Below are 27,600 nucleotides of genomic sequence, written 5' to 3'. Positions count from 1 at the left end.
CCCCCCCCCCCCGCTTTCCCCCGATTTCGCCGGGGCGACGCAAGAATCCCCGGAAGTGGGCTTCCTTCCTGGAGGGCCGATGCCACTCCCGGACCGTGGGCGGACGATCATCGCCAAGGCATGCGCGACATTTGCGCCGGGCTGTGCCCAATCCCCGGCACTCGGGGGGGCCACAAAAACGCACAGCAAAACGGGAACAATGCTATTACGTCAACTCGCCTCCCCCGCTAACCGCCGCGGGAGGGCGCGCCGACCGCGGGAAAGGAAGAGGAGCGAGCGGGCTGCCGGCGTCCGCACGTCCGAGTATTAAAGCCGTCCTCGACGACACCGGCGCCCTCATCACCTAATGGGTGACACGTCAACCTTATAACTTGTGCAATATAGTCTATAATAATGTACTGCGCCGAGAGCGAAGACGACGAGCCACGCTATGTGTTGGGATTAGAGGGATAGCGGCGCCCTCTTACCCCTGCTCGTCCGGATTTCTCCCTTCGCTTCCTTTCTTCTTTTGCCTTCATTCGCGCCGCGGCTGCGCACACTTCTGGGCGTTTTCTGCGCGCTAGCAGACGCACTTTCCCTCGAGATAAGCGTCATCGCTGAGCAGACAGCAGTTTTGGCAGATATTTGGCCGAGAGGACGAGCGTGCCGAAAGACGTAAGATTGAGGACGACGCGGAGGGGGAAAGTGGGGGGGGAGGGGGTGGCGATATTGTCCGGATATTTGTGGGACATCGGTGCAGTCGTGTAATGATCAAAGGGACAGTGGTCGTGGTGCCCTCGAAGCTGATGCTGCTTCTGCTCCCGAAGAGGCTTTACACGCCACGCAAAGCTGCCGGCCGCTAGATTGTCCGAAGCCTGGTCGTTGTTTATTTCCCCGGCTGCCGGCGAAGGCACGGCAGGAGGAACTGAAGAACGCGGCCCTTTGTCGTCTCCCTTGTCTACGTACACGCATTTCTTTCGTGGGGCAAGGAAAGGGAAAGCTGTACAATATACTGTTGAGCAATAAACTTGCTTCCGAGTGTCCAATTGTTTTCTGTGGAACTTGATGCGGAAGTTCGTTGAAAATTGCCGAGTAATATTTGCCATTCAGGGGAGCCAACAAGTGCAGCGCAAGTTGCTGTCCTTGTAGCGGTTTTTCTTTCTGCACCACATAAGCCTATATAAAGGGTATCAGACTACGAACTATAAGCGAGTGCGCACACTGGTGGAGGTCCACCTGTTTTGCATTATTACTACGGGGGTTATAAGATTCGTTAACTCCATCAGTTTTCTTTCCCATTTCTTCTACTCCTTTCAGGCAACCTTGGTGCATGAGGAATGATTGAAATTTGCCTAGCATAGTTTGCCGGACTGTTCACTTTTTGTTCGATATTCGCTCGCTGTTCTAGGTACGTGTTCCTTTTCTTTTCCTTTGTGGCGCTTACAAAAAGTATAAAATGCAATTTTAGTACGTATAACGCAGGTGAAGATGTTTTAACGAAGTCTCTCTCTCTCTCTCTCTCTCTCTCTCTCTCTCTCTCTCTCTCTCTCTCTCTCTCTCTCTCTATGCCCTTGAAAAGAACCTCAATGGCGACAGTCGGAAGACAGAAAGGCGTAAAACGAGAAAATCGTGTGGTAATTTGTCCTCCTACTCATGTGGTCACAACGTGCAGGAATGGCCGAAGCGGATGCACTAGGCTACAGTAAGCTCTTCATGTTTGTGGACCAACCAGAAAAAAGCCTGTGTAGTACTATAACCACACAAATAATCACTACTGATCAACATATTCCATGTGCCGATGACTGATCCCTATGATGTATCATCCATATGGCTGATTCTATATTGACAAATCGTCCTGCGCTTGACTATACGAGAACCCGAATATTATGGAAGACAATCCTTTATGTATGCAGGCGCATGCTAGTGCGTAAGGTTCCTGAAAATGAAGGCGTTGAAATGTACTAACTGCACCCGCTGCCCATTTATCGTGTTCTTTTTTTTTTCGATAGCATGTTCGGTATGAACATACTTCATACTATTGGGTACATGAGCGTAAATTATGAGGGGATCAGGGGTGTCCCCTCCCCACCCTTTCACACATACACGCACACTCCCCGGGCGGCAAACCTTAAGCAGCCCCAATTACTGGCTCCAGCCTGGACGTGCGTATTATACTGCTGTAATCTTATCACCCCAACGGGATTCGCGGAGGTTCCCGGGTATGTCATTATTACATATTTCTTTTTCCCCTGCTGCCTAGATAATGGGGACCGCAGCTTTGTCAAACTGTTTAAGACAGCTTTTCGCAGCTCCTCTGTCTTTGTGGCGTTTCAAGATGGAAGTAAGCATTATTATTATTATTATTATTATTATTATTATTATTATTATTATTATTATTATTATTATTATTATTATTATTATTATTATTATTATTATTATTATTATTATTATTATTCAACAAACAACATACAAACATCAGCATGTTTCAGCTTCGTGAAGTCTTTGTGAGCTTTGCAAGAACCTGTTTAAAAAGCTTCAGAGCCCTCTTACATTCTTTTTCTACTCTGGATCATCACCGACTGCACCTTTCGGTTAAAAATTCGAAAGAATGGTGAATCCGAAACCAAAACCGCCCATCAGTGGCTTATATCACTTCAATTGCTTATGTTTTGCTTTTCGCAACAAATGTTCCCCTTGCAGTAACGCACTTGTGGCGCTGCAGGTACTCGTATAAAGGAAAAAAAAGAAAAAGAAAAAAAGTCAACTTCGATGTGCAAGTGCGTTTGTCTTGGACTTTGCAATGGATCGTACTTTTCCTTTTGGTGTTCTTGCGGATGAAGTGCTTTAGAAAGTAGGTAACAAGCTTCGGCGCATAATTAAGGGCGAAGCAAGCACCAAATGTGTCTGTTGGCACTTTACTTTGGTGGTTGAATGTTAAACAAGGATATTATTTTGGTACAAAGGAATGAACCATGCGCAAATAAGCTTCCAAATTTTGATCACAATAATGACTGATTTATTTTCTGTGCCTCCCTCAAAGCAGCAGTTAGTTCAGCTTCGCCCTCAACCCCCCTCCTCTGGAAAACTGGGAACGCTACGCCTCTGTCGTGGTATATAGATATAACGTTTTTCTCTTTTGACACAACGTAGTTCTGTAGAGCTATCCCGCGCTGCTGTATTCACTACTTATCTACATTTAAAGAAGAGGAAGCCCTGCTGATTCCACGGGCAACATATGAGTCTTGCAGTGACATAAACAAAACTCGCAATGTTTCTTTCCAGCTGTATGGTTTTCTTTCTCTACATCAATTTTCAGCTCACGTTTCCGACGTTTACTGAAGACAATGTGCGCACCGTTACTTCTTCTTCATCTGAAATTAAAAAAATAAAAAGGAAGAAAGAAGGAAAGAAAGCAAGAAAGAATCAATGATTGAACAAAAAAAAAAGGGGGGGGGGCGAATGTTCTCTACGTACTATACCTAGTGCGACCCGCACCCGCGCATTAGGACAAGCTGTTCCTTTTCTCTTTGCGCTCGGTGTACGGCGGCCCTTATGACACCCGCGCCCCCGAGACGGTCTTTCAGTCCCCGGCACCCCCTCGCGTAACTTTAGAAGCAATGTAACGCCGCGCCTTCATCGCTGTACCAGCGCCGAGCGCAGCGGGGGGGAGGGCGTCCCCCGAGGAGAGCTGGAGCGAATGTCGGGTTCCGTCGCGGCGAGATGCGCGAGGCCTCGGCTGTCGGAACCCGAAACGGGACAGTGAAAATCGAATTTCCTTTAATGACGGCGCTGTCAGAAGCGGCTGCTCCTATAACGACCCGGCGCCCGCTTTACAAGTCCGAGGAGCAGCGCTAAAGGAGTGGGTTAATTTGAGCCTGATCATCGTTAGTGACAACGTCGCACATCTCGTGCTTTTTTTTCTTCTTCTTTTTATACCGCAACTTTACGTGCTGCTGTTCAACAGTCAAAAACGAACGAAATGTAATTCTTATGCTTTAGGTCAGGTATTTTTTAGTCATGTCGTCGCCTCCAGTTCAAAGAAGTAACATATTGGGTAGCCTGAGCAACCCCACTTGACTATTATTGGCATCCGCTTCTTGAATATTTTTGATGTGTTAAGAGAAGCCCACTGCTGCCATGTTTCCAAGAGGATGTCTCTAATAAAGGGTCCCCTGAGCGATACCTGCTTTCAGAATCTGTAAACTGTCAGGAAAATTGTTTCCATATCGGTGAAAACCGGATTAAAACAAAACGAAAAAGAAGAACCGGCATGCCTTCGCGACCTTTCGGCATCACAGTCCACACTCCAGCGCAGCATAGTCCGGGACGAAGAGGTCGCGGTGTCTGCGGCACTTCACTTTAAATTCTCCCATCGTTTTCCCATCGACAAGGCGTTTATGGTTCCCGTGGAACATACACGCCAACGTTCCAGCATTCTCCATCAGTACCTCCAGGCGCCGCCCTGTGTCAAAGCTGCTTCGCTAGCGGTGGCAATGTTGAACGCACGACCGCATATGAAACGCTCTCATATAGATAGTCTTGAACTTAGGAAGGTACTCTCCGCAGTTAATTATAAGTATAGAGCGTCTGCCGGATGCAGTTCCGTGCACAAATGTTGGTACACTCGCTTGCCGCAACAATCACAAAATTTATTTCCTGCTTTAAAGGGCGCTTCAAAGCCGCCAACGACATCTTTAAAATCTCAAAGGGAACCCCCAATACAAAAACAACCTTAAAAATGTTTCCTAGATTCTTTCTTACTTCGTGCATTTTAGTTTTGCGAACTTTCATCTCGGTATTCCGAGTAGTTGGCTAACGGCAAAAGCTTTAGTCTCTGGCAAGCACCAACAAGAACCCTAATTAGTGCAAAGTTGATACCACAACCACCACCCACACCACTTCCAGAATCACCATCAACATTATGATCATCGCAGTCATCGTAATTCGACTCGATTTATTTCCGCGCTGTATCACAGAGCGTACGTGCCATTGCGTGCGTCTCACGAGGGCAACACGTGCTCAATGCCTGACTCAGCAGAGACGCTGCCCCGGAGAACAAAGGTACAAGCGCAGGCGCTACATTCACCGTGCATGGTACGTCAGCGCCAACGTGTTTCATGGCTCACCACTATTGGTCGAAAGCTGTTGATGAAATCACCACCGCCCTCATCGTTGTTTCTTTGTTGCGAACGAACTCTTTCTCCTATGCGGTCTGCGCGAGACGCAGAAGCGGGCGCAGAAAAAAAAAAAAAGGAACGATAAAAGACGAGAAACAAGCACATGGTCCGAGCCAGAAAATAGACGACCCTGTACTGATCACCGAATACCAGCGCCGAATTCAGACGCCCGGAGAGACCTGGGGAGCGCCGCACTGCGCACGGTTCTGCACGGCAGGTCTTTGTGGTCGTGTCATTGGCAGCGACCTCGGAGTGAAAAACGACGACCTGGCGCTGCTCTTTTACTCCCCAGTGTCTTGTGCTCTTCTCTGGCTCTTTATTTCCTTCATTATTCCCTCCGATCCACAAAATAAGCCTCTCTTCACGTCTACAAGCGGACTAAGAGAAAAGACGATGCGGACATAAAAAAAGAAGAGAAGGAGAGAACGTCATGTACACGTACATTCACGCAGAGCATATATATATATATATATATATATATATATATATATATATATATATATATATATATATATATATATATATATATATATGGAACACGATTGTCCGCTCCCCGAACTTCAACAGAAAGGGGGAGAAATGTACAACGAAAGAATAAGAGTGGAGTGGGGATGCAGTCTCCCGGTGCCTCGAAGTTGTAAATCAAAAGCGCAGCCGGATCCGCATTGCTAAATGGAGCGGGCGTACCACCCTGCAGCATGCGCGCATGCGTACGGCACTGCACGCTGGACCAACGGCGAAGCTTGCGGGAAAACAGGGACGAACACCTGCCTGATGCGCTTCCGCGGTCGCGCCGTGTTATGTGGTGTCTTCGCGGCAACGGCTGTTCGTTGAGTCGTACAAATGGCGCGGTGAGCTCTCTAACATTTTTCCGGCGGGAGGACCTTCACTGTAAGGACTTGAAGGCACCCCGCCACATTCGTTCTACCCTTATTCTGCTGCTTCGTCTTCTGCATATATCTTTTTTTATATATTGTTTTTAGTTTTTACTGAGGTTTTCTTGTAAAATAGAGTTTTAAGAATATAATATTTCCGTTCTCCAGCAGCTCAGATTCGCTGTCCCCATCGTCACAGGTTTCTTATCCTTCTGTAATAGCGGTGAAGTCACAACAGCCCAAAGCAACCCGACAGCCCGCAGGTTAATCGATTTTTATGCGTGCTGCATCATTTAGACAGGCAGTGAGCAAGATTTCTATCCAAACGCTTTTCTGTTTTCTGTCTTGGACCTCGGGATGCGCGAGCCCCTTTTGAGGTTGTTCAGCATTTCTCACCGATTTAGGCTAACGCCTAAACCCATGAGACGGACTGACCGTTCCTAGTTATTTTTGTACGCTTTGTAACCACTCGATAGCTTTCACGTTCTTTTTTTTTTTGAAAATGCAGAAAAAGGTCTCTTAAAGGATCGGTTCTCTCAGTGGCTTTGCCCGTTCTTGCATAGTCAGAGTCTTCATCAGTAGCACGACATAAATAAAATCATGGCAATGAAAAGGCAGTGCCAGGGAGGTCCTGTTTCTCCGTCCTAATCACGCGTTATCCCATGTATAAGCGCGCACCGCGTAATAAAGCTGCGTGGGATCGACTGCCACGCCGTTTTGACTTTCTATGCTTTCTATGTTTTCCCCTTTCCCATTCCCCCGGTGTAGGGTAGCCAACCGGACGTTATTCTGGTTAACCTCCCTGCCTCCTGCTTTCCTCTTTGCCCCCTCCTCCTCCCTATGCATCAGGGCTCGGTGCATGAACGATCAGGAAAGTAAAGACTAACGACAGGTGAAATGTCTGGCGCAAGTTAGTAGACTTGTGTGTAGAATAGTTGGTGCACTTTGTTTAGCCCGGCAATCTAGCGATCGGTGGAAGCTTATTGCAGGCGATTAGACATCCATGCTGATCTCCGCTATGACCCCAAGTTTTAGGGTTACGCTTCAGCCATGCAATGAACAATACCACGACAAATACACAGCAAATATCGCCTCACCTTTAAGTTACTATCACAATTTGCGACTAACCGAAGCAGTGGCTTTTGATTCGTAAGGCAAATCGCATGTAAGGGGTTTGTCCGGCAAGTTTTCTCGTACGAGTTTTCTTTTGGTGTCTGCATAAGAACTATAGTGTTCACTGCCAGGTTTCAGGAAACGCGGCAAGATTACCTTTCCAACAAAACGTTAAGGAGGCCATGAACTCCTTTTTTCGTACAAGCTACAGTTTCTCACTAGCACCTTCCCTCTCATGTTGCCATTGCTAACATGTTGGATGCAACTAACGGACCATGTAAAGCGCTTCGAAAGAGATATGCAGCGACAGTCATTGAAGCGCGACTGGCCGCTGCCTTCTTCCTAAAGCATCTGATAAATGGCTTTTATAAAGCAGAAGTGCCTAAGGATCTGGCATCACTGTGTTATGTTCTGACTACTCTTCATTCTGGTGCGTTATGTTTTGCCACTGTCAACGTGAAAGGCGATTTTGCAGCTGAATCACTCTAAAATGCAGCTGTCGCTGTAGCAAGCTTTTGAAGAAAAAAATGATGGCACTTGGCCAAAGCAGTGCATCTAGAGATTTTACATACAACATCTATCTCAACACGACATACGTGTGCCCGCGATGCCCGGCCGCCCTATAATGCGTTATTACCTTGAATTCTTCAACCTTATCTTTTTTATGCGAAAGCGTCGAATGGCCCATCGAGAAAAAGAAGTCGTCGTCAGTATTTTGTAGCAGCCAAAAAGCACCGTAACTGCTTGGCTGCTACAGGCTGCTACAGTGCTTGGCTGCGTAACATTGGCTGCGACGCCACATCATGAGAGCGATTTAACGGAGTTCTCAGTGGCTGCGATGCCATGTCACCAGCGCATCTCGGTGGAGCAAAGCGGGCGAAATAGAGCACCTGCCGTATCGATAGCACGCCAGCTGTTGCGATAGGAGAGAGGTCATCGCCGCAACGCCACGTCACCCTTGCTTTCGCTCTCGGAAGCAGGAGCGCGGTTCGTGTCTCTCTCTCTCTCAGCCCCACTGGGCTTAGCTGCTGCCCGCGCCTGCCGGCCTTGGTGGCCGCTGCTGCTTCCTCGGTCTCTCGTGGCGCAGGCCGTCGGTGGCATGGGGCGTTGGCACCAAAGGCCGTTGCGTACGTGCTGGCTCAGTCAGCACGTGCCGCTAAGGTACTTTGTTCCCAGCGCAAAACTCGAAAGACCACTCAGCGGCGTTCAATTGGATATTAATGCTTTCGCATTCACAACTCATAAGTGATTAGGTGTCCTCAGACTGTGTTCGTGTTTTTGTTTTTGTTTTTCCACCCCAGAGCTTCTCAACCGGCTTCATTCCTTAGCACGTATGAAGAAATCAGCGCAGGGTGGTTTTATCTTCAGCGAGGTAGCAGAAGTCGTCACGACGCAGCTGAAGAGACGGAATAGTGCGAGTGACGGAAACACAGAAAAAAAAAACTGAAAACATTGTTTTTTTTTTATTATTCCAGAAGATTTGGCGCAAGGCATAAAGAATTTAAAAATAAAGCTAACTAAAATCTCTTCAACTGTGCATCTTGCAAGAACTGCAGCAGTGTCTTTGTAAACTTGTCCATCACCCAAATGTCATGAAGAACAGTACCTCTGGGTCATCTTACAGGCCTCAACAGCTTCAAAAATTTGAGCAAGGAATAGCGACGTTCATAGATGTCATCGAGTCTGGCGTCGAGTGATAATAGTTATTCATGATTACACTCTTATAGAGTAGCTATAGCCGTACTATTAGTGCGCAATGTCTAATTGTTTTTCCTCTTCTGTCAACCTCCATAGTACGCCGATTTACTCATTTGGCCTGTATTATGGTAAAAAACTAACCAAAACCGTTTCACTTTGTACTTATCACTAGATCGGTAGCACCCCCTCCCTCTTTTTCGTATAGAACTTGTCATATTATTATTTGTGCTCAACATTCGGAGTGGTTAAGGGTCGAACTAGGCGCTTGGCTTCCCTTGCTGCGGAGGTGCGACTGCCTGCATGTCAAAGGCTACCGATTTCCATCTTTTTAATTCCATTCACAAGAAGAGACTAAAGTCGAGACGCCTTAAAAAAAAGAAAGAAAACAAAGAAAGATAAGAAGGCAAACAGAAAAAAAGAACGGAGTTAGATAACCTTATTACTTGTCTCACTGAGCAAAGGGCTGAGCGCCACAATAAACGCTAATTGCTGGAGCGAAGTATCTCTTCATTCATCTTCTATAATTAAAAAAAATAATCAAGAAACACATGTGTACCCCCCTCTACGCCCTCTTTGTTGTTGTTGTTGTCGCTCTTCTGTTGTTGTTGCAAAAGTTAATGAGTTTGTTTCCTGTACGCCGGTGCTATACATATACTGCTTGGTGCAATGCAAAAGATTCCGTTTATGACAGACAACCTGTCTCATACGCACACCCTTGTTATCTGAATGGCGCATTCATTCTCTGTCTAATACATGCGGTAGACGATGTGGGAGACTGCGATGATTCAGTCTTGCATGCTTTTATGCCGGTTGCTAAAAATAAAGCTCTGTAAATCATTAATTTGACAGTGCACTCTGCGAATCTCAATTTCAGACACGGCTTGACATAGCCTACATATAACCTTCGAAATGTAAAGGGCGAAAATACTGCACAATGATAAAGATTGCGTTTCATTCCAAAGAAATAAATAATGAAGTATGAATATCTACAAGAAAAAAACGGAAGGAAAGTTAAAGCAAAATGATATAAGCGAATTTTTTTTTATCGCTTTCGCACTATTTTTTTCTTTGATAACGTTTTACATGTTTCTAGAAGTAAGTGTATACTGTTCCAACAACATTCATTGTTATTGGGAATTCCAAACTTTTTGCTTGAACATCGTCCGAAACCCCTCAACAAAAGCAGACTTGCACGTGAACATTTATATGTAATCAATCACTTGTAATCAATTATTTTTTTGTGTAATTGATCGATTACTTTTTGACTCCGTAACACTCACTGTTATTCAGTTACTTTTCATCGGTAACCAGTTACATGGAAACAGTATATTGGCGCGTTCAGTGCCTGCAGTGGATCTCAAATTCTGTGCCCGCCGCGGTATATAGATTGACGGCTATGGCATTGCTTGATGTCGCCGGTTCAATCCCGACCATGGCAGCTGCAATTCGATGGGAGTGAAGTACAAAAACGCAATGTACTTAGATTTAAGTGCACATTAAAGGACGACAGGGTGTTAAAGTTAATCCGGAGTCCGCCACTATGGCGTGCCTTATAATTCAATCGTGGTTTTTTTTTTTATTTAACATACTGTTAGTCCCACTGGGACTGTTACAGGAGTGGATTTATCAGAAAAATACAGGAATACAGTACAGTACAGTAATAGACCAGTTACACATCAAGCGGGCAACAATACAAACAGTATACAGTACAGTACAGTAATACGCCAGTTACACACCGTGTGGGCAACACAATATCAATACAGTCTGAACATGATCGTCAGGTGTGGATTGTTGACAAGACTGACGAGGCTGCGAGCTCAGCGAACTTTTTTAAGGAATCCTGCGCAGTTATAGATTTATCTAGCCCGTTCCATTCTCTTATGGCTCGAGGGAAAAAGGAAAAGTAATATGTGTTGTTAGCACAAGAGTATTCATTAATCGTAAAGTCATGCTTGTGACGTGTTTCTCTAGAACGATTAAAACTAATGTAAGTAGCAGGATCCATGTTAAATGCGTTATGAATTAATTGATAAAGAAACTTGAGTCTATGGAGCGTGGCGCGGCTTGATAAGGTGTCTAGGCTTGCGTAGGAAAGCAGCTCTGTGGGAGAATCAGTGCGCCGGTATCTATGGTAGATAAAATGAACAGCTTTTCGTTGAACTGATTCGAGCATACGTACATCTTTTTGCATATGTGGAAACCAGACGACGTTTGCATATTCTAAGATTGGACGGATAAGGACTTTATAAGCGAGTAACTTGGTATCTGGAGTCGCAAAGCGCAAGGTGCGCTTAAGGAAGTATAAACTGTTCATTGCTTTTTTGGTAATGTTTTGTACTTGGGTTTTAGAGCTGAGATTATCAGAAATAATCACACCAAGGTATTTCTTTTCAGTTACTGTTCTGAGAACGCCGTTGCAGGTACCGTAAGAGAAATTAAGTTTTGTTTTCTTATTTGTGACAGACATCACTACAGTTTTTTCCATATTGATTGACATTTGCCATGTATTGCACCACTTTATGACGTTGCCCAAAGCTGTGTTTAACCTTATTTGGTCTGCATGAGTGTTTATTTTTTGGTAGAGCACGCAGTCATCCGCAAAGAGACGCACCTTCACATCAACGTGATATGTTATGTCGTTTATGTATAAAATGAACAAAAATGGTGCTAGCACAGAGCCCTGCGGCACGCCAGAAATGACCGGAACGATATCAGAAGCATGGTCATTGTATTGCACATATTGTCGGCGTTCTGATAAGTAGCTGGCAATCCACCTCGTAACGGGACCATCGCCAAGTATTTTGTTTAGTTTGAAATTCAGTTTAGCATGTGCCACACGATCAAAAGCCTTTGAGTAATCAAGGAAAATTATATCAGTTTGTCTTTGATGATCGATTCCCTCTGCGAGGTCATGAAAGATTTCTGCCAGTTGGGTAACAGTGGACAACCCTGCTCTGAAGCCATGCTGGTTTTGGTGAATGATGTTTTTAGTCTCAGTATGTTCTTTAAGAAATTTTAATAAGATGTGCTCAAGAATTTTACAACAGGTACATGTGAGGGATATAGGCCGGTAATTGGACGGGGTCGTTACGTCGCCTGATTTGTGATTTGTTTTGGCCCGTACAGCTCCATAATTCAATTCAAGTTTAACACTTCTGCCACGATGTCATGTTGCATGTGAGGCGATAATAATGCTCAACTCTGCCAAATATTATGAACAATGGCAAACAACGCCTCAAGCAAACACGTCTCCCTGTGCATTCTGTGTACTATGCAGACAAACAGCAGTGGTGCACGCAAAGTAACTTGTAACACCAGCTCACCAATCTCGAATTGGACTAAACGCTGAAGAAATTACACATTCGTCGTCGCCATCACCGTTAATTATCGTCAATCAAAGCAAGTAGTAAAGAAAGCTGCGCTTGTATACATCGATTCCCGTAGTGCGTGGGATCGGCATCTTTCTTTTTTTTTCTTTTTTTTCCCCCTCACGTTTCGTTTCCTTAAGCTCTGCGTTTTTATTCGTTTCCTCCCCGAAGAACAGCAGCTATTTCCCGCCAGTCACTCTGCGTAGAGTTCTACACTGTACTTCATTCAGTTTACTCAAGTTCCACGTAAAGATAGAAGCAATACTGCCCCGCTGGTTACGCTTAGTCGCACCGTGTCGCATTGTCTGTGTCGATTCAAGGGAACAATGATGAGCGGGCTTTCGCTTTCATGGGGCGGTGTGTATCGTACATATGAACGGAAAGGGCATTCGAGAGAGAAGGAGAACGACTTGAAAGTGAGGCACTGCAGTGCAAGGAGCGTGACGCCAGCGCTGGAGAGTGAGAGACGCTGCGTCGCGAGGCGTATAAAAGAGCGCTTGCTCCTTTGTATAGGTGGCACTTTCAAAGCCCGCGTGCAGGCAAATAGAGAGGGCACACGCTATTGGGAAAGTTCTCCTCTAATCCCCGGCCTCGGAGCATCTATAAAGCCTGGAGGCCGAAACAAGACATCTCCTTATTTATACAGGTCCTGCAGGGCGAGGGGTTCATCCACGCCATTCCTGTCACGTCAGGAAGAAGGGGGCTGCAGCCGGTCGACCACTTGAATATATTACTCCCTAAAACAGCGCTCGCGAAGGGAAACGGACTCTTTTCCTCCCCCAGCGCTACTTTATTTATACGGAATGCCCGACACACCTCGTACGATGTCTCCGTGTCCGAGTCTAAGACGCAAAATCCGGCGACGCTTGCATAAAGCGGGCCGCTTGCCAACTGGGCCGGAATCGGCGATCGCGGGTAACATATGGCCGGTCTTCATGGCTCCCCGGCTCGAAACAAAAGGTGGCCGCCAGCGGCGACTTTTACGCGCGGGCCGCGTGTTTCCCGTCCGGTCTGCTTTGCATTTTACGCTTTCCGGCCGCCGCGCGTGTTTGTCCAATGGCGTGTAAGCGCGCCCCGGCGGGATTCGGTGCTGCGAGGCGCCGCCTGGCACCGGAAACTGCAGCGCTATCGGCCCAAAGAGTTGGTCCGCGGCGCACCTTAATCCAGCGGGCTCCCTATTTCCCGGGGCCCCGGGACTTTAATGTTTTTACAGGGGCGGCCCTTTCTACCCCTTTTGATAAATGAGTTGGCGCGCGGAATCTGGCGCAACCGGAGCCGACGGCGCGCGCGGTAATGGCGGCGCCGGCAGCTCCGCTTATTCATGAGTCGCCGAGCTGTTTTACATGAGCGCGCCAAGGCGCGAGAGGGAGAGACATAAGAGGGATTTCCGGGAGTCGATTGCGAACGCGGCCCAATGTCAAGATGTATGTTTGCGCGTATCGGAGGAAAGCTGCCGTGAAATGAGCCGGGGAGAGTTTAATTTTATTCCTCTAAAGCGCCCTCGAAAAGCGATCGGCCCGGGGGCGCGCGTAGTTTAACGCCGCTGGCCCCCGCTTCAACTGGGCGCCGAAACAAAGAGGGATCCGCGGCCAGAATCGATGGCTGCTGCTGCAGGTCGATGCCGGCAGCCGTCGTTCCGCAGCGCGATCATCGCGCACGTCGCCCGCTCAGGGGCGCGAAATTATCTCCGGCGCGACTGCGGCCGCCCAAATAATGTCGCCCACAGCTTGTGCCGGCCGATGGCTGGAATGCCTTGCCGCAGCACGCTCGGTCTCGCTATGTCTATAACGGGGCGTCTTCTTTCAAAGGGGACAACGCGAAGTGCTGCAGAAAAGAAAACCACGCTTGTTTGCAGGAAGACAGTTCCGTGCTTACTGAAACATATGCATACGCTATAGGTATAACGTTCGAAGGCTGCATGGTTTGTGGCAAGCTTGAAGCTCCAGTTTTAATTATGAATTTATTCATTCGTTGAATGCTATCCGTGACCACTGAACTCCACGTTGCATCGATCGCATCAAATTTTCTCTGTACAGCTTAATCACGACTTATCAACCAGCGTCTACAATATATGCACGCCTCCGGGTGAGTAGCTCTATGTAAACGTAGCCATAGAAGAAAGTGTGGGACAGAAAGGCGTAAAGCTCGCACACGTCGTGCTGCTGAACATCAATGACAATGTAACTGCCCAAATGACGTTAGGTGAGCATCACATACATGCATACATACATACATACATACATACATACATACATACATACATACATACATACATACATACATACATACATACATACATACATACATACATACATACATACATACATACATACATACATACATACATACATACATACATACATACATACATACATACATACATACATACATACATACATACATACATACATACATACACGAGGACTCATCACATTAGCATGGTGACATTACCAAACTCATTCTCGAGCCATGCAACTATAGGCCACCGTTATTGTTGCTTTCGGTACAGACAACGCCATTTTCAGGCAGTGGTCGCGGGATTTTGAAATCTGCGGTTGAACAGCTGAAAGGAGGAAGCAACAATGTCTGACAGAATTCCCACCAGCATAAAAAAAATTATGGCGTTTTACGTACCAAAACAGATCTTTAATTAGGAAGCACGCCGTAGGACTTTCGACCACCTGGGGCTCTTTAACGTGCACCTAAATCTAAGTACACTGCTCTTTTCGTATACGCCCCCATCGAAAAGCGGCCGCAGTGGCCGGGATTCGATTGCGCGACCTCGTGCTTAGCAGCCTAACACCATAGCCACTAAGCAACCACGGCGGGTATCCACCAGCGTGAAACACGTGATACTTCAATTGATGCATGAGGCCCACTCGACTCGGTCGCGCAATCCCAGTCCTCCCCAGTTTCGTCAAATTCACGCATACGCGCACGTTCGTTCTACCGCGTTACACACTGCGCCGTGAAACCGCGCACCGGGCTTCGATGCAATGCTGCATGCGCACGCAGAGGGATCGAGAGAAAGAACGGGTCCGCATGAGAATCCCATTGCGCAGAGGCAGCCACGTCGCCTACACCGACGAGTGTACCCGTCAGGAGCATAAAGTGGACGCGAAGTAAAACCCGCGCGATTCGCGCCGACCGGGGCAGAATACGAGCGGTCCAGAAAGCAAAACGAGCGCGTCTCCAGCAGCAGTGGAAGAAGCAGCAGCAACAGCAGCAGCAGCACTGGCGAGCTCTCGGAATGAATAAGGGGGAGGGGGTCCGTATCGAAGAGATTCGCGGGCTTTTTCACACCTGCCTTTCGCAAGGGGCGCGACGTCCTCCCCCCACCCCCCTGCTGCTCCGCGGTGGTGTATTAACTCAATTCTTTAATTAAAGCCGCGTGTGCCACGCTGCGCCGCTCCATGCATGGACGGCGACGGTGGCCCGGTCTCCGTATAGCAGCCGCTCTCGCCTTTTATCGGGGCTTTCTCTTTCTTGCTCGACTGGCCGCACGAATATACGTGCTCGCTTTCTCTTTGTAATACGCTCGGTACGACCGCCTCCCCGCCACCTTCCTGCACGCACGCACACACTGGCACGGAGTACACGCTCTCGCACTCCTCGAGCTCGATTCGGCCGCAGCGTTTCGCAGTCAGCGCGGAGCTCGCGGTCCGGCCGCGGCTGTCTGCGCCCGAATAAATCCTTGGCGGTGTTCATTAGCGGAATTTATTCCAACAGATTGTCTCGCCATTGTCTGCCCACGGCCGAGCATGGCCGGCGAGAGAGCGCCGCAGATACTGCCGCTCGGCATCAGGGATAGCACCCCTGGTCGTGGAAATGAAAGAAAGAGAGAAAGAAAGAAAGAGAAAAGAAAGAAAGAAAGAATGGATTGCAGCGCGACTGCCGCGGCCCCCGAATCGTAGAAGAGGATCTCCACTCGGCAAATTATCGCGCCTCGGAAGGAGCGAAGCCCGGAGAAAGAACATAGTCCTCCGGGAGTTACATAATAGGATTTGCAGCGCGATTGTTTATTGAACGAAAATTGAAAGCTTTAAGGCGGCAGCAGCAAATTAGAACAAACCTTAATGCTCCAAATGTGATTCCTCGCAGCATTCTTTTGTGCTCTATAAGCGCCACCCACTTCTCTGTTCTTCCATTCACTCGCCTCCCTAAAAAAAAAAAAAAAAGAAGAAGACAAAGAAAAACCCTTTCACTTTTCCAGATTTTTACTTTGTTGAGCTATTAACTGAATACCCATATGAGTGGTTCTCGCTGAAGAAGTGACGCCTTCTAAAAGCGGTGATTTAATGATAAGGCCACGTTATAGCGGGGACGAAAAAAAGACAAAAGCCGGTGCAGAAGCTTGATGCCTTGAAGCTTCTTGCCACGTGAGAGCACGCGCACATCACTGATTCATATATCGTGCTAGATATTAGAACCTCTTATTTGATAAAGCTGATAATGCCGCTACATAGGCGAAGTCGTTCGTGCACTTCTTTATTATTCTGATTTTGACTGAAATGGCCAATACATGTCTCGGTTACATAACGTAAAGCTATATACTTTGTCGCGGTACAAGACAGCGGAGATGACGACAATTACGGTAAATTGTGTAGCTACCATCCGTTGACATTTTGATTATTTTGAGTTAGACCCACACGTCAGAGTAATTCGGATCGGATTAGGCGTGGCAGACGATTATCGAATAAGTTACGCATAATGCAATTTTTCAACCACTATGAGCACCTCAGTTGGTTCATGCAAGCCGCTGAATATTTGAGCACCTCGCAGACTTGATTTCTCCATACGCTAAATCAGTTCATACTCAGCGCATGCTCGTGTTGTGGTTTACGGTTGTGAAAACAAAATCCAAGGAAACTGATGTTCTACTGATATTTCAACGGAATTAAGTGATGAAAATGAAAAGTCAGTCGGCCTCGGATATCGAGCGTTACAGCTTAGATTATTAGTATTATTATTATTATTATTATTATTATTATTATTATTCACAATGTTCTCTTTGCCCATTTTCAACAACGTGATAATGATGGCACCCATCGTTGGCTATTCGTGGAGAGCATTTATCAAGCTCAAGCTCGGGGCTACTTGGCACAACGTAATTACATCAAGAGCCGCTGTGTCCCATGATCACCGCTCGTAGGTGTTTGGCCATTTTAGTTCCACATGAGTGCTTCGCAGCGAACATCATCCACGCCGCCTGAAGGAACACATTGCAGCGCGCATAAGGTATCGTCATCTGTCACTATAGCGGTAACTAGCTATAGTATGCCAGTGCCTCGCTGTTCTTTCCCTTTCTGCTGTACTCTCAGCATGGCGCCGACCAATGAAGCTAAAAGAAAGCCGCTCAAGCAAAGAGAAATCCTTGTCACGCATGAAGGTGAGTTTAAGAAGCCTTGTTCTCGAAGCGCTATTCCCATGGCATATGTGACTCTATCTACATCGGTGATAACCTACTCTGGAGGCACCACAACGTCGCTGGGCTCGTCCCGATCCGATCGGTGCACGCGCACATCCATGTCATGCCCCTACCGGCGCTGGAACCCGCGGCCGAACCATTAGCGTTTGGACCGGGAACGTGCCTGGTCAACGACCTTCCGCCCCTTCTCCGAGTTGGTCCCCGGCTGAGCGTCGAGCAAACACCAAACATCTGTCGCCCTGCAGATCGCAATGAGGGTGCCCTGCGTTGTCGGGCATCATCATAATTCGTTTCAACGGTCGTCGTCGCCTCTTCGCGCTTGCGTCTCCGGTTTTTTGCGAGGCGCCATGTTTCCTTCTTTTCCTCCCCGTCTTGGTCGCATCCCTCCCGCGTCCTCTTCTTCCTCATCCTTCTCCTCGACTTGGAAACCAACCGATCCCCAAAACGAAGTGTTCCACAACGTGGCCAACCAGCGTTCGGCGAAAACTTGGGCTTCCCTCCTCGCCCGGCGGCGGCGAGGATGCTCGCCAGATTGGAAAAGAAAGAAAGCACAACCCGGAGACGTTGCATGAAAAGGGAATTTTTGTCAATCACCGGCAAGAAGCAGATGGCGAGGGCGCCCCGCGCCGCCACGGAGGTGGCGGGAGCAGTGGTGGCGGGGGGGGGGGGGGGGGCGGGAGGGGGGGTTGACGCAAACGAGATCAGAGGAGAGAAGCGGCGGCCCCGCCCCGCAACCGTCTTGGCCCAATGGCGGTGCGGCGCGGTTCCGCCCCCGACTTCTCCTCGCCGTCTCTTTCCCTCCAAGAATTCGACGCGCCGATGGGCGAGGAGGGCAAGACGTCAAACAAAGAAAGACGCAACCAGCAGCGCGAGCCGGTTGAGGCGGACTCCGGCTGCGCTGCAGCCGGCGCACTCGCGTCGCGAACTCTCGGGGAGCGCGCGCTCCGGCGTGCACCGCCACACGCCCACGCTGCCGTCGGCCGATGTGAGAACGTGGTAAGGCCACCTCCGGCGCTCCGTCCCGTTTTACTGTCTATTTGTACCCTCATGACCTTGTAATAAATGCAAAGCTGGACAAGAATGCTGTGTTGCACACCAGCCTTGGTTGTCTGCCTTTGCCACACTCGCCAGTTTCTCTCATGTCTCTCTCGCTCTTTCTGCTTCCTCTCGAGTGCCATGTTGCGCTGCTCCGGCGAGAGATTTTCTGGGAGGAAGGCAACGTCGGAGACTCGACAGTCACACCTTGATTATCCTTAGCGTTGATTAGCGTCGTCGGAAGACAACTAAGCAGCAGCATCGATGTTGCGGCTGAATTCAGGGTCAAAAAAAGAAAAAAGAAGTTCCCACAGTAAATTAACAAATTAGCGCTGGCACAGTATTGATTAGCAGTATATATAGTGAGTCGGTCGCACTTGTTATTGCCCAGGTGAAAACTCGTGCATGACTCCTATATAATACAAATGGATGCAACGTACAGCTTTCTGCTCACTTCATTTTAATCAAGCCTAGCCTTCTTTTCTTGAATATACATTTCAGTAAAAAACCTGGGCGAGATTAATGTAGACTGTAGAAAATATAAGCGTTTGCGCACATACAAGGCAAAGTAAATGCACCCGAAAGAACGGAAATATGCAATATGTATATTTCGCATTAGGAGCGATCCACGACCACATGTCCTCCGTGTCGATCGCTATATAGAGCGAAGCGTTGGCAGGCATTTCGGGATTCCAGCAGTGGACCAATTCACTATTTTTCGCATAGTGAGGAACGTCTTGTACGTCGACGGCCGCCAACTTCGGGGGCTGAAAGTTTCCTGCTGCGGCTGCCATCGGCCCCTTTGTGCTCTACTCGCGAGAGGCTCATCTGTGATGCTGGCCCCTCGTGCTTCAATGCAAAATGGACAGCGAATCTCGTAGGCCGGGCGTGGGGCTCGCAGCCGCGGCGCGGATTGCGCGGACCGCGAGCGCGCTTCTTTTGGGGGGCGCGTCTCCTCCGCGGGGCGCGCACACGAATGGGACAAGCGTCGTCAAATTTCGCGGCGCGCGCGCGCGGGGAAACGAAGCAGCTCGCACATCTGCAGCGCGGCGCTCATTTGCAAGCAGTATTAACGACGCCGTGATCCGCTTGCACGCCGAGCGGGGCCCGTCGCGCACGCTGACATCTGCGGCGGCCGGCTTGACTCAGCGCGCGCTGACAGTCGGCAAGCAATTTCTGGCGGGACATGTCCAGGGAGGAGATGCCGGCGCGCGCCGGGCTTGTCAGCGCGCCGCGCGCTGCCGCCGGCTCGTGTTCCTTCAAAGGGTGAATATGCAAATCCAAGCGGCGCCCGCATGTTGGATTCGGTTCGGAAGATTTGATTTCCAGGAAAGGGAAGCGGGCCCCCTTGACTTCCCCCGTCGTTTACACGGGGCGGTATATACACTGGGCGCGCACGGGGCTGTAATATGCGCGCGCGCCGGCCGCCGCTTTTCTCGTCTTCGCTCTTCTTCGGGCGACTCGATCGCATATGCATGGTCGTCTCGCAGAACCACTGCTGCTGCTGCTTGCGCCGCCAGCGACGGCGGGACAGGGGTGGACAGCGTGACACCGCAAACCATGACTAACTCGGGGCTTCATCACCATAGCCTCTCGTCAGGTTATCTATACACACTGGCTCTTTCCGCGCAGAAGAAAGAGAGCACGTGCATTTGCGTGTGGACGCGAATATATCCTGTATAACTGGAAGTTTGCGGTTATCGATACGAAAAAAAAAAAAAGGTTATTCATTCCTGGGTCAGCCCATTGCCCTGCGTCGCGCTAGTATAAGGACAAATAAAAGCAAAATTATATAAAACTGCGACACTTGTCGGTTTTCAGAGCGAGCGAAATGTACTTGCGATAGCCGCGGGGCACCCACGCTTCATCTGATAAATGCCATTGCAAAAAGCTCTCCCCAACGTTTTATGTAATTTAGAAAGTTTGCCCCACATTCAATCTTAGTGGAAAAGGTCGTTTAGCTACTACCTTTATGGTAGTAACCATTTGTCCGAATTTTCACTTTACAACATTAAATGTTAGCAACTACAGGTAATAATCATAGGGTTAGTAACATTTACTACCTAGAAAAGGTATAGTAACTGCCACGTACACCATTATACCTCATCGTTATCAGCAGCATATTACAGCGGTGCTTGTTTGGTTTACAGGCGGTACCTCAAGGATAAAAAATAGCTATAATAATAACGTGCTCCAGTTCTGTCACTTCTATCAAACTGCCGTATATATACGGTGCAGTGGTCAGAACACCCGGGTTCTTATTGACAAAAGTTCTTACGCCAGAGCTATTTATTAGCGTATGTGAGAGTAAATCGTCGCATTAGTTTATAATATTAGCGAAGGCGGCCGGGCCTTCGGAGAAAAAATATTTCTGAATTTGGTTCCTGGTGCGCAGGTGAAGAGTATAGGCGAGTTCTGACACCGCCGCGGGTAATTTTTTTGTTTGTATGTTTTAGACGCACACACACACACACGCCCACACACGCCTGCCTCCTCCCCCCCCCCCCCCACACACACACAGACAGAAACACATGCGCACGCACATGCACGCATGCACACTATATATTATTGAGGGAGCAGCGGTTCTCTAAAATCCCTTACTACAGTTGCGTGGCGCATCTTTCGGATCGCCATGCACTTGATCAAGTTGGGATGTTTCAATGTTCCTTCCTGTTCGGAATCTGCATATTCTGCACACATGCAGAAAGCTTTGATCCATAAACTTGTTGAAGAAAGAAGGCATATTGCAAAGGTAAAACTGTGCTTACAGAAGAGCTTCCATGTACGAAGAGGAGGGAGGAAGGAGGGAGGAAAGAGAAAAGAAGAAGGCAGGGAGGTTAACCAGAATAACGTCCGGTTGGCTACCCTACACCGGGGAAATGGGAAAGGGGAAAGCAAAGATCACAGGGAGAGAGAGGAGGGAAGGAAAGAAGGAAATTGCGGCAAGTTCGCTGACGCGTGTGGTTTTACAGAAATTGCCTTAATAGTCACAGATGGTCGCACAAACCCGTAGTCCTTAAGAAACACAAAAGTGCCTTCACCGCTTTATGGGCCGACGGGCGATGGGGGCGGTGTTCCAGCAGCACCTGCACAGAAAGCGAAGAAGTGTTACACCACACTATGGGACAAGTGTCGACGTAAGAATCAGTTGAGACAACTTGTAAGGGGATACGCCGAGAGGGCCACAAGACAACTATGGAATTTGAAGCACAGCGCAGACTTTGTATTGCTGTTTCGATAAGTGAACTTAATATACCTTTCCATTGAACAATCTTGCGAGTGTAGCCAGGGCGCTGAAATTTCGTGCTCCTGTAAACGCTGCGTTGAGAACGGAAGCGTGTTTTCTTATCACTTATGCTGTCTGCAATGTGAGCTAATATGTCATGGGCTTCCTCATAAGATGTGTCCTAAAGGCAACATGTATATAAGGGTGAATAAGAAAGTATTTGCCCTATTATTTATTAGCCAAAATGAGGTACATAGAGGTAATTACAAATATAACGTGCTGTTCTACGTACCTTACACTATTTTTCCGCATATTTCCCACACCGGTTCAGACATTTGTCACATCGCAGCACTAAATTTGAGATTCCCCTGTGGTAATATGCGTCCGGCTGACTGTGGAACCACCACCAGACTGCTGTCTTGGCTTCATCGTTGCACGTGAATCGCTGTCCTGCGAGGAACTTCTTCCGCGGGCCGAAAACGTGGAAATCACCAGGCGCGAGGTTCGGACTGTATGGTAGATGGTCCAGATTCTCCCAGTGAAATGACCGGAGCTTATCGGTGGTTCTGACTGCCACACTTCGTTGCTCGTATTCGCCGTGGACGTGCGAAGCACAACCACTATCTTCAACAACTGACACGCAGTTCCGTGCCGCTGAGCTACCGGCAGATGATGCCGGGCTGGTCCAAGAAAGGCCCACCGCTGGATATGTTGACTTCGCATTTACAGCCGTAATTTGGCTAAAAAAAATAGGGGCGAAGACTTTCTGATTCGCCCTATGCAGGATGTTTCAGCAAATATTTTCAATTTCTTTTTTAATCGCCTGTGGCAGAACACAGGTCTAGTCTGTGAGCCGGTCTACTCGAAGAGGTAGACATTATTTGCACCGAAAATTGAAATGCATATTCAACCAATCAGCAAAAATTCAGCAGTTCAGCTTTTAACTAATTGCATTATGGCACATATTGCAATTTACAAATTCTAGCGGTTGAGACTGCACGCAAGGCACATCCACTTGAAAAGAATTGTGTGGAAGAGACAACTTAAGAGATATGCGCCCTCAAACTTGCGGTAAAAATGCCCTGTTGTTAAACTTCCTTTCTTCACACACCGTCGTTTTATGCACTGAAGCACAAAAGTAACAGGAATGCCAATGCATTTCTTCGCGAAGTTCAGGAATTAATATTTAGATGTCATCCTGTGAATTTGTTCCAAGTGGATCCGCCTTGCAAATTCCACGGCTAGAATTTGCTAATCGAAATATGTGCCATAAAGTAATTAGATAAGCAACTTTATTAGTGATTTTTGTTAATTAGTAAATTATGCATTTCAGCCTTTTGCGCAGGTAATGTCCGCATCTTCGAGTAGACCTGCTTATGGACTAGAATTATGCTATCTGCCACAGGCAATAAATAATTTCAAGGTGTTCGCTGAAGCACCCGGTATATAGTGACGCGACAGCGCTTGTAGGCCCCCGCAGTGATGGTGTAATGGCTTCGGGGTTGCGCTGCGAAGCGCGAGGGCGCGAGATGGAATCCCAGCCGCGCAATACCTCCACTACGGCGTCCCTCATCTAATCATATGGTGGTTGTGGCACGTAAAACCCCAGAACATGTTTAATTTAACACTCGAAGCTTCAGCACAGCGTTTTAAAAAATGAGCCTTGTATGGTAACGTTAAAAAAATAGATACTCCATATCGATATTTTTTCAATGTTGAATGTAAGTTTTGCCGAAGCAGTGTTAACGTATTTTTCTCTTTCAGCTCTTTACAAAAAGAAATATGTGTGTGTGTGTGTGTGTGTGTGTGTGTGTGTGTGTGTGTGCGCGTGTGCGTGTGCGTGCGTGCGTGCGTGCGTGCGCGCGCGCGCGCGCGTGTGTGTGTGTGTGTGTGTGTGTGTGTGTGTGTGTGTGTGTGTGTGTGTGTGTGTGTGTGTGTGTGTGTGTGTGTGTGTGTGCGTGTGTGTGTGTGTGTGTGTGTGTGCGGCCATGTGAAAAATTCGCAATAATTAGTTCCCCGTGAAAACGAAATCGTTCGTAGCAGATATCTTCCTTAAAATCGTTCCCTGAGAGTCGCGAAGAGAAAGAGGGAAACAAGCTTCAATGATATGCTGAAGATGTTGGCCTGGCTGTTTACCTGACATGCTACTGCAGGCGCTGGGTGATGATTACGATATATACAGTGAGAAACACTGAAATATGTGGATCTGGGCGCAATCACGTACACATTACAGCCAACATGGCGCGTATATATAGTGTGCCAGCTAAAGTTAGCCAAGCTGTTCAAGGAAAAGAAAAAGATTAAATAAACACGGTGCGAGATACAAATTGATACAATGCACGCCATACAATGCATACAATGCACGCCAGATACAATGCATGCCATATGCCACGTGCACACCCTATAGGCCATTTCGTGGAGGCGCATGAGGAGAGACCCGATGGGCCGACCTGACGCATGGACGCTTCTGCAAGAGCGTGTTTCCGCATGGGGTTCTTTAATGAGGTGAGTGGTTAAAATGAAAGTTTGTCATGATATGCATTAGTATGTTCGGGATCAGCGAGTATTGTATGATGGTTTAAATGAAGCAAGCTAAGCTTACGAAAAATGAAATCCCTTCACCTTGATAACACGGAAATGAGGTCTGTTCTTATTGTAGTGATTATCGTGCATGGTGTAGTTCGTTCCTTGCAAGGTTACCAATGTTGCCAACAGTAACAAATAAAATGAATAAACCAAATAACCTAACGAACATGTTTTAATGAACATGATGTCTGTTTCTTTTATGTTTCTGTCTTTCTCTCTTCTTCTTTTTTTTTTACAGAAAGGGGCGACACTGCCCCATTTCTTTACAATAAAGAAAACTGGCGAAGGGGAGGTAAGGCGAGCGTGAAATTATTGTCAGGTTGTTCAGTTATGGTAAACACTAAGACACGAAGTATAATGCGATATAGTAAATGCAGGATGGAGCGATGGCATATATAAGGCAGAACATGGGTCTCTATCCAACTTTCTTTTGAAATATGTAACGGAATTTATGCCCGTCACAGGCGCTCAGTTAAATCAGCGTTGCAGATTTCAAAAAGACAGGTCAGGTACGCTTCTAAGCCATCTACAACTTTGACTGCCATTTCCACGGTGCCAACCAAGCCAACTTTTTGGAGAAATTTGAGGATGATATCTCCATAAATCTTCGCCTTTTTCTTCGCCGCCTCACGAGTTGCCCGCCTGTCGAGTTCGCCCTCGTTCTCTATAATGCCCGTTTTTATGCTGGGCACTTGTAGTGACGTAGGCGCACTTAGTAGTGGTGTCCCTGAATATGGCTCCCGTAGCCATATACAGGAACACCTACTACTGTGCGGTTACGAGTACCGCCACCTACACGTCAGTAACTGCAACGCGCGGAACTCATGCCACCGTTGGCACATGTTTGAACCATCGTGTTTTTTGTAGCTTGGTGCGCTCGGATTACCTTGAGGCGTTCGAAGATTCCCAAATGACGCCCAACATTTTTCGATCCCCCGCCTCGATTCGGACGTAAAGTAGTTATCGGAAAAATATCCACCAAAGCATTCTTCATAAACTCTGCATGCAAGAAAATAGGAGCCTGCAGCAGTCAGTCGAATAGAAACCAGGAGACAAGGACGCCGTGCACTCCGGGGGCCTAGAGGACCCATTCGTTCTCATCAGCCCGGGCACAGGGAAATACGCACTTACTGAAAGCAAAAATGCAAAGTTCATAGCGTTATTAAGTGGTTGATGCTAATCTCTAACAATAATAAAAATAGCTCAAGAATGCTCGTAGGCCACAAATTATTTTCACTGTCCATACAAGCAAGGCTTCCTTATGATGCCTTTTTTATCTGTATTTAGCAAAACTTGAAGACATTCATGCCCTCAGTCACAAGGTCAATACAGTGAAAAGGAAGCATATATGGTAAAGCGAAATGTGAAATAAAAAATAATAGCATCAGCGTTTGCAATTAGTACAACAGATGCTGTCTGCGGGATATGCAAGTTCATCGGGCCGGGCAAGAGGCCTCTGCATTTTTATCTATGATTCATTTTGCCATTTCCGCCTCTTTGTTTCTTTCTCTGTATTTTTCTTTTGTTTTCCATTTTCTTATGTTTGTGCAGTGAATGTGAGAGCAATTACTTTTGCTCAGGTGTACAGGTGTAATATGACACATTCCAGATGATGACATAAGAATATCGCGATTTGCTGACACGGATGCAACACGAAATTGAGATCAAATCCTGCTCGAATTTCTTTTTTCTTTTTCAGAATGCTCGAGTTATACTGAACCGGAAATTTGCCTGTGCCATCTATACTCAGAGACGTGCCTTTTGCCGTGTGCTGCAATGCCGACGGAAAGCTGTACAGGTGAACATAGCGTTGCTGTTATCCTTGAAAGCACGGAAATAAAAGACTGATTTCCTTTTATTCCGGCAGTCACTTTCAACATGAATAGTCATTTTGAATAGCCGGTGCAGTACAGAGTTCTTTAACTAGCCTTCTCCACGTCCTTTTACTCCTGTGTGTGACAATCCATCGTTCAAGTCAGCGCTCCTTCTTTTGCTCAAGTGCTACCGCAGAAAGACGACGACAAAGCAGGAACTGCGCAGAGTATTTCAAAGAAACCAAACAAACAAACAAACAAACAAACAAACAAACAAACAAACAAACAAACAAACAGACTTTTTAATTTCTTTTTATTTATTTTTTAAATTGAAGGCGGCCTTCTTTCTATCCTCGAGGAGCATCGCTGTCGCGCGGGCCGCGCAGGAAATCTCGAGCGATGCAAATGTCTCGCACGGCGGCCAGCGGAGAGGGCCATGTGAAGTGGTCGTGTTGACCAGCTCCAGCGCAGCGGGCCCCCCTGCGCTCTCTTCAGGGCCAAAACACAAGCGCAAAATCTGTCGCCTCGGCCGAGGATCGCACAGCGCGAGATCCTCAATCCTCGCAGAAAAATGATGTTCTACAAGTCCGCCAGCGGCCGCTCGGGTGTATACATAAACAGTGGACTCGCTCGGCGCTACCGGAGGCCTCCTGCGAGCCCGGCTTTCGGAAGGAGCGGAGCCCGTCGCTTTGTTTTTCCCGGCATCCGGTATGCGGTCCAGCGTATATCTCGACCCTCGACAGATATAGAGGCGCTCGCGAGAGGCCGGGCGGGATGGCCAGAAGGGAGAAAGAATTAAATTGATCGCCCGCTTTTATCTCTTTTGTCATTCGTCACTTCCCGTAGATGATCTCCGCGCAGCTCCCGAACAAGCACACCGGCACGAGGCCGCCAGCGCGAGAAGAGAAAAGAAAGAAAGCGACCGCCCCAAAGACTGTGAAACACATTGTCGTCGGAACCTATCCGCCCGCTCCTCCCACCACTCGGGGCTGCTGGCAGATACGAGAATGAAGTACGAAGCTCGCCTACACCCGTATAACCGAGGGAGAGCGACGCCGAGCCGGTGTCCGCGCGAGAAGTTCATCACTCTTCCCAAAATGGTTCCTGTCTTCAGTTGGTCATTTTGGCGCGGCCGTACTTTACCTCGCGGCACCTTCGCAGAGGCCGAGCTCTTCTTGCTTGTTTCGAGCGCCTCCTGTTTCGGCCAGCGGCCAGGATTTTTGCGCTCCTGGCCGCGCCTCGTTTTCTTTGCGCCGTCTTGTTGCTTCGCACGCTTTCTATCTGCACATCGCGCACACGCT

General features: G+C 47.8%; 1 long non-coding RNA gene across 1 annotated transcript in view; it reads right to left on the bottom strand.

The window, feature by feature from the left end:
- LOC139054123 (uncharacterized) overlaps positions 1-21,732 on the bottom strand; it is a 55,497-nt gene extending 33,765 nt beyond the window's left edge. The window contains exon 1 of the long non-coding RNA XR_011511034.1: positions 21,715-21,732. This is a non-coding gene — a long non-coding RNA (uncharacterized lncRNA). The remainder of the gene's footprint in view (positions 1-21,714) is intronic.
- Positions 21,733-27,600: the final 5,868 nt, after the last annotated feature.

The sequence above is a fragment of the Dermacentor albipictus genome, chromosome 1 (assembly GCF_038994185.2).
Source record: "Dermacentor albipictus isolate Rhodes 1998 colony chromosome 1, USDA_Dalb.pri_finalv2, whole genome shotgun sequence".
NCBI classification, from domain to species: Eukaryota; Metazoa; Arthropoda; class Arachnida; order Ixodida; family Ixodidae; genus Dermacentor; species Dermacentor albipictus.
The sequence above is the reverse complement of the archived record's forward strand: the minus strand, read 5'-3'. Positions and strand labels throughout refer to the sequence as shown.